The following is an 8232-nucleotide window of genomic DNA, read 5'->3' as shown; positions in this document are numbered from 1 at the left end:
TTCATAACGTTTACCTTGGCGCCTTACCGTAGAACTAAATGCTTCAGGTTAGCCAGTTGCAACCGCCAAAACTGCTCAAAAACATGCTTGTGATCAGAAAGCCGTAAATCGCCCTAGAAAAGGTCAAAGACCGATGTAAAACAAGCAAGGCATAGCTAAGACATGCAGGCATGACCACAGTAAAAAGGTTGAAAAGATATTAAAACCGAGCCCAGATATGCACATTTGAACTTGCGTCAAAGATCCAATATGGCGCCTAATTTATGCACACGTCATGCAACATTCAAACTCCGTCATCCAAAAAACGCCCAGATCCAACAAGCAAGTTGCGCGTGCATGTCTGTTGCTCGACGTCTGGCGTGAAGGCCGTAATCGATCTTTCTAACTATTTATAAACAACAGCGCATTGAAGCCAGCAATCTTTTAATGGTCAGCGGCAAAAAAGTACCGCCCTCTTATTTATACCGGCGTTGAGGAGAATTTGTTTTTAACGCGCGAACGGACTGGAGAACAGGCCACATTAGCGCGCCACAACATCGCGCGCGCACTTTCTCTCCTCCAACACCATTGGCTTGGCTTTTGTCTTTAAATAAAGGTCAGTTTTACCCAGAGAAAGCCAATTTTCTTATCTGCAATGACTGAAACTATTGCAAAATCCATGAGCACACAGAAAACACGCACTGACGCACGCCTTTCTCACTCAAACAACACGTCCAACACCATTGGCTTGGCTTTTGTCTTTAAATAAAGGTCAGTTTTACCCAGATAAATCCAGATTTCTTATCTGCAATGACTGAAACTATTGCAAAATCCATGAGCACACAGAAAACACGCACTGACGCACGCCTTTCTCCACTCAAACAACACGTCCAACACCATTGGCTTGGCTTTTGTCTTTAAATAAAGGTCAGTTTTACCCAGAGAAAGCCAATTTTCTTATCTGCAATGACTGAAACTATTGCAAAATCCATGAGCACACAGAAAACACGCACTGACGCACGCCTTTCTCCACTCAAACAACACGTCCAACACCATTGGCTTGGCTTTTGTCTTTAAATAAAGGTCAGTTTTACCCAGAGAAAGCCAATTTTCTTATCTGCAATGACTGAAACTATTGCAAAATCCATGAGCACACAGAAAAAACGCACTGACGCACGCCTTTCTCCCATCAAACAACACGTCCAACACCATTGGCTTGGCTTTTGTCTTTAAATAAAGGTCAGTTTTACCCAGAGAAAGCCAATTTTCTTATCTGCAATGACTTGAAAAATATATATATAATACATAAAACGAGAGTTGTTCTCAGGCTCTTTGCAATTGTCTAATTCAAGGATGCAAATAAACGGCTATGAACTTCAGTTGTTGGGCTAGCTCAGTGGTAAACAGAGTGAATGGTAACGCAGAGGTTGCAGGTTCGAGTCCCAGGCCAGAGTAAACGATTTCTTTTTTTCGCATTAACTTCGGCAAGAAACTACTTGAAATCTTGTAACTAAAGGTGTAAAGCATTGCACTGGATTGCGTAGTTGTGTGGTAACACCAACGCCTTGTGTTCCCGAGGTCCGAGGTTCAAATCCCAGTGAAGACGGGGGTTTTTTTCATTTGTTTTCCAGGCTGCTAGGCAAGCAAGTTCATTAAGAACGTTAACAAATCGGCTAATTTTCCAGGGTGTTCAGATAGCTCAGTGGATAGAGCAATGTCCCAAATAAATCCAGGTGTTCTAGATGTTCACCTACCCCGCCGTAGGTTCACGTTCATGGTTCATGTTAACTAGAAAAAGGGACCTTGGGGTGGCCCTAGTGGGTTGGTCTATGGTTAATAATTAACTGATGAAATGTTCCTCTCTCCACAGTCGCCCGCTCAAACTGCACAGTACCCTCTACTCAACAATGGAACTCTGGTCATGGATTCGACACCGCACCTTGGTCAGCGCAACATCGACCTTCAACAACAACAACAACAACAACAACAACAACAACTGATGGAATGGTCAACAATGGTCAACAATGGTCAACAATGGTCAATTGGAAACTGTCACTCTACCACATTGGAACGCCTGGAAGTTCGTTTTATTGGAAAATCAAACTCTTGTGCTAACCGAAGATGCGAGAAATTTCCAAAGAAACAGGCCTAATGGTCGCGCTTGCCTTAACGTTCCCAAATAATTGGTTTCTCCGTTCTCTGTCAAGTTATGGCCGCCCCCGCGTATGCCCAATTCTCGGTGCAGAGGACAAGTTCTAAATTGAAATCGCGTTCGCTTGCCAGAGGCCTGACCGTGGAACATTGTTCAGCTGTCGTTTCAAGTTCACTTCTCAACTCTCGAGCCTTGCAAAGTTACTAAAGGAAAAGCGCGCAGCATCTTGGAGCCATTGCTCATGAACCTCACCCTCGCCTCTACGCCTCTGTCAAGTTTCAACTTCATAACGTTTACCTTGGCGCCTTACCGTAGAACTAAATGCTTCAGGTTAGCCAGTTGCAACCGCCAAAACTGCTCAAAAACATGCTTGTGATCAGAAAGCCGTAAATCGCCCTAGAAAAGGTCAAAGACCGATGTAAAACAAGCAAGGCATAGCTAAGACATGCAGGCATGACCACAGTAAAAAGGTTGAAAAGATATTAAAACCGAGCCCAGATATGCACATTTGAACTTGCGTCAAAGATCCAATATGGCGCCTAATTTATGCACACGTCATGCAACATTCAAACTCCGTCATCCAAAAAACGCCCAGATCTCCAACAAGCAAGTTGCGCGTGCATGTCTGTTGCTCGACGTCTGGCGTGAAGGCCGTAATCGATCTTTCTAACTATTTATAAACAACAGCGCATTGAAGCCAGCAATCTTTTAATGGTCAGCGGCAAAAAAGTACCGCCCTCTTATTTATACCGGCGTTGAGGAGAATTTGTTTTTAACGCGCGAACGGACTGGAGAAGGCCACATTAGCGCGCGCCACAACATCGCGCGCGCACTTTCTCTCCTCCAAACACCATTGGCTTGGCTTTTGTCTTTAAATAAAGGTAAGTTTTACACAGAGAAAGCCAATTTTATTATCTGCAAAGACTGAAACTATTGCAAAATCCATGAGCACACAGAAAACACGAACTGACGCACGCCTTTCTCCCATCAAAAAACACGTCCAACACCATTGGCTTGGCTTTTGACTTTAAATAAAGGTCAGTTTTACCCAGAGGAAAGCCAATTTTCTTATCTGCAATGACTGAAACTATTGCAAAATCCATGAGCACACAGAAAACACGCACTGACGCACGCCTTTCTCCATCAAACAACACGTCCAACACCCTTGGCTTGGCTTTTGTCTTTAAATAAAGGTCAGTTTTACCCAGAGAAAGCCAATTTTCTTATCTGAAATGACTTGAAATAATTTATATATTTATACATAAAACGAGAGTTGTTCTCAGGCTCTTTGCAATTGTCTAATTCAAGGATGCAAATAAACGGCTATGAACTTCAGTTGTTGGGCTAGCTCAGTGGTAAACAGAGTGAATGGTAACGCAGAGGTTGCAGGTTCGAGTCCCAGGCCAGAGTAAACGATTTCTTTTTTTCGCATTAACTTCGGCAAGAAACTACTTGAAATCTTGTAACTAAAGGTGTAAAGCATTGCACTGGATTGCGTAGTTGTGTGGTAACACCAACGCCTTGTGTTCCCGAGGTCCGAGGTTCAAATCCCAGTGAAGACGGGGTTTTTTTCATTTGTTTTCCAGGCTGCTAGGCAAGCAAGTTCATTAAGAACGTTAACAAATCGGCTAATTTTCCAGGGTGTTCAGATAGCTCAGTGGATAGAGCAATGTCCCAAATAAATCCAGGTGTTCTAGATGTTCACCTACCCCGCCGTAGGTTCACGTTCATGGTTCATGTTAACTAGAAAAAGGGACCTTGGGGTGGCCCTAGTGGGTTGGTCTATGGTTAATAATTAACTGATGAAATGTTCCTCTCTCCACAGTCGCCCGCTCAAACTGCACAGTACCCTCTACTCAACAATGGAACTCTGGTCATGGATTCGACACCGCACCTTGGTCAGCGCAACATCGACCTTCAACAACAACAACAACAACAACAACAACAACAACTGATGGAATGGTCAACAATGGTCAACAATGGTCAACAATGGTCAATTGGAAACTGTCACTCTACCACATTGGAACGCCTGGAAGTTCGTTTTATTGGAAAATCAAACTCTTGTGCTAACCGAAGATGCGAGAAATTTCCAAAGAAACAGGCCTAATGGTCGCGCTTGCCTTAACGTTCCCAAAATAATTGGTTTCTCCGTTCTCTGTCAAGTTATGGCCGCCCCCGCGTATGCCCAATTCTCGGTGCAGAGGACAAGTTCTAAATTGAAATCGCGTTCGCTTGCCAGAGGCCTGACCGTGGAACATTGTTCAGCTGTCGTTTCAAGTTCACTTCTCAACTCTCGAGCCTTGCAAAGTTACTAAAGGAAAAGCGCGCAGCATCTTGGAGCCATTGCTCATGAACCTCACCCTCGCCTCTACGCCCTCTGTCAAGTTTCAACTTCATAACGTTTACCTTGGCGCCTTACCGTAGAACTAAATGCTTCAGGTTAGCCAGTTGCAACCGCCAAAACTGCTCAAAAACATGCTTGTGATCAGAAAGCCGTAAATCCCTAGAAAAGGTCAAAGACCGATGTAAAACAAGCAAGGCATAGCTAAGACATGCAGGCATGACCACAGTAAAAAGGTTGAAAAGATATTAAAACCGAGCCCAGATATGCACATTTGAACTTGCGTCAAAGATCCAATATGGCGCCTAATTTATGCACACGTCATGCCAACATTCAAACTCCGTCATCCAAAAAACGCCCAGATCTCCAACAAGCAAGTTGCGCGTGCATGTCTGTTGCTCGACGTCTGGCGTGAAGGCCGTAATCGATCTTTCTAACTATTTATAAACAACAGCGCATTGAAGCCAGCAATCTTTTAATGGTCAGCGGCAAAAAAGTACCGCCCTCTTATTTATACCGGCGTTGAGGAGAATTTGTTTTTAACGCGCGAACGGACTGGAGAACAGGCCACATTAGCGCGCCACAACATCGCGCGCGCACTTTCTCTCCTCCAACACCATTGGCTTGGCTTTTGTCTTTAAATAAAGGTCAGTTTTACCCAGAGAAAGCCAATTTTCTTATCTGCAATGACTGAAACTATGCAAAATCCATGAGCACACAGAAAACACGCACTGACGCACGCCTTTTCCCATCAAACAACACGTCCAACACCATTGGCTTGGCTTTTGTCTTTAAATAAAGGTCAGTTTTACCCAGAGAAAGCCAATTTTCTTATCTGCAATGACTGAAACTATTGCAAAATCCATGAGCACACAGAAAACACGCACTGACGCACGCCTTTCTCCCATCAAACAACACGTCCAACACCATTGGCTTGGCTTTTGTCTTTAAATAAAGGTCAGTTTTACCCAGAGAAAGCCAATTTTCTTATCTGCAATGACTGAAACTATTGCAAAATCCATGAGCACACAGAAAACACGCACTGACGCACGCCTTTCTCCCATCAAACAACACGTCCAACACCATTGGCTTGGCTTTTGTCTTTAAATAAAGGTCAGTTTTACCCAGAGAAAGCCAATTTTCTTATCTGCAATGACTGAAACTATTGCAAAATCCATGAGCACACAGAAAACACGCACTGACGCACGCCTTTCTCCATCAAACAACACGTCCAACACCATTGGCTTGGCTTTTGTCTTTAAATAAAGGTCAGTTTTACCCAGAGAAAGCCAATTTCTTATCTGCAATGACTTGAAAAAATATTATATATATACATAAAACGAGAGTTGTTCTCAGGCTCTTTGCAATTGTCTAATTCAAGGATGCAAATAAACGGCTATGAACTTCAGTTGTTGGGCTAGCTCAGTGGTAAACAGAGTGAATGGTAACGCAGAGGTTGCAGGTTCGAGTCCCAGGCCAGAGTAAACGATTTCTTTTTTTCGCATTAACTTCGGCAAGAAACTACTTGAAATCTTGTAACTAAAGGTGTAAAGCATTGCACTGGATTGCGTAGTTGTGTGGTAACACCAACGCCTTGTGTTCCCGAGGTCCGAGGTTCAAATCCCAGTGAAGACGGGGGTTTTTTTCATTTGTTTTCCAGGCTGCTAGGCAAGCAAGTTCATTAAGAACGTTAACAAATCGGCTAATTTTCCAGGGTGTTCAGATAGCTCAGTGGATAGAGCAATGTCCCAAATAAATCCAGGTGTTCTAGATGTTCACCTACCCCGCCGTAGGTTCACGTTCATGGTTCATGTTAACTAGAAAAAGGGACCTTGGGGTGGCCCTAGTGGGTTGGTCTATGGTTAATAATTAACTGATGAAATGTTCCTCTCTCCACAGTCGCCCGCTCAAACTGCACAGTACCCTCTACTCAACAATGGAACTCTGGTCATGGATTCGACACCGCACCTTGGTCAGCGCAACATCGACCTTCAACAACAACAACAACAACAACAACAACAACAACTGATGGAATTGTCAACAATGGTCAACAATGGTCAACAATGGTCAATTGGAAACTGTCACTCTACCACATTGGAACGCCTGGAAGTTCGTTTTATTGGAAAATCAAACTCTTGTGCTAACCGAAGATGCGAGAAATTTCCAAAGAAACAGGCCTAATGGTCGCGCTTGCCTTAACGTTCCCAAAATAATTGGTTTCTCCGTTCTCTGTCAAGTTATGGCCGCCCCGCGTATGCCCAATTCTCGGTGCAGAGGACAAGTTCTAAATTGAAATCGCGTTCGCTTGCCAGAGGCCTGACCGTGGAACATTGTTCAGCTGTCGTTTCAAGTTCACTTCTCAACTCTCGAGCCTTGCAAAGTTACTAAAGGAAAAGCGCGCAGCATCTTGGAGCCATTGCTCATGAACCTCACCCTCGCCTCTACGCCTCTGTCAAGTTTCAACTTCATAACGTTTACCTTGGCGCCTTACCGTAGAACTAAATGCTTCAGGTTAGCCAGTTGCAACCGCCAAAACTGCTCAAAAACATGCTTGTGATCAGAAAGCCGTAAATCGCCCTAGAAAAGGTCAAAGACCGATGTAAAACAAGCAAGGCATAGCTAAGACATGCAGGCATGACCACAGTAAAAAGGTTGAAAAGATATTAAAACCGAGCCCAGATATGCACATTTGAACTTGCGTCAAAGATCCAATATGGCGCCTAATTTATGCACACGTCATGCAACATTCAAACTCCGTCATCCAAAAAAACGCCAGATCTCCAACAAGCAAGTTGCGCGTGCATGTCTGTTGCTCGACGTCTGGCGTGAAGGCCGTAATCGATCTTTCTAACTATTTATAAACAACAGCGCATTGAAGCCAGCAATCTTTTTAATGGTCAGCGGCAAAAAAGTACCGCCCTCTTATTATACCGGCGTTGAGGAGAATTTGTTTTAACGCGCGAACGGACTGGAGAACAGGCCACATTAGCGCGCCACAACATCGCGCGCGCACTTTCTCTCCTCCAACACCATTGGCTTGGCTTTTGTCTTTAAATAAAGGTCAGTTTACCCAGAGGAAAGCCAATTTCTTATCTGCAATGACTGAAACTATAAAAATCAACATCCATGAGCACACAGAAAACACGCACTGACGCACGCCTTTCTCCCATCAAACAACACGTCCAACACCATTGGCTGGCTTTTGTCTTTAAATAAAGGTCAGTTTTACCCAGAGAAAGCCAATTTTCTTATCTGCAATGACTGAAACAACTATTGCAAAATCCATGAGCACACAGAAAACACGCACTGACGCACGCCTTTTCTCCACTCAAACAACACGTCCAACACCATTGGCTTGGCTTTTGTCTTTAAATAAAGGTCAGTTTTACCCAGAGAAAGCCAATTTTCTTATCTGCAATGACTTGAAAAAAATATATAATATATACATAAAACGAGAGTTGTTCTCAGGCTCTTTGCAATTGTCTAATTCAAGGATGCAAATAAACGGCTATGAACTTCAGTTGTTGGGATCGTCAGTGGAAACAGAGTGAATGGTAACGCAGAGGTTGCAGGTTCGAGTCCCAGGCCAGAGTAAACGATTCTTTTTTTCGCATTAACTTCGGCAAGAAACTACTTGAAATCTTGTAACTAAAGGTGTAAAGCATGCACTGGATTGCGTAGTTGTGTGGTAACACCAACGCCTTGTGTTCCCGAGGTCCGAGGTTCAAATCCCAGTGAAGACGGGGTTTTTTTCATTTGT

Source organism: Montipora foliosa, chromosome 2 (assembly GCF_036669935.1).
Source record: "Montipora foliosa isolate CH-2021 chromosome 2, ASM3666993v2, whole genome shotgun sequence".
Taxonomy (NCBI): domain Eukaryota; kingdom Metazoa; phylum Cnidaria; class Anthozoa; order Scleractinia; family Acroporidae; genus Montipora; species Montipora foliosa.
This window is presented reverse-complemented; position numbering follows the sequence as displayed.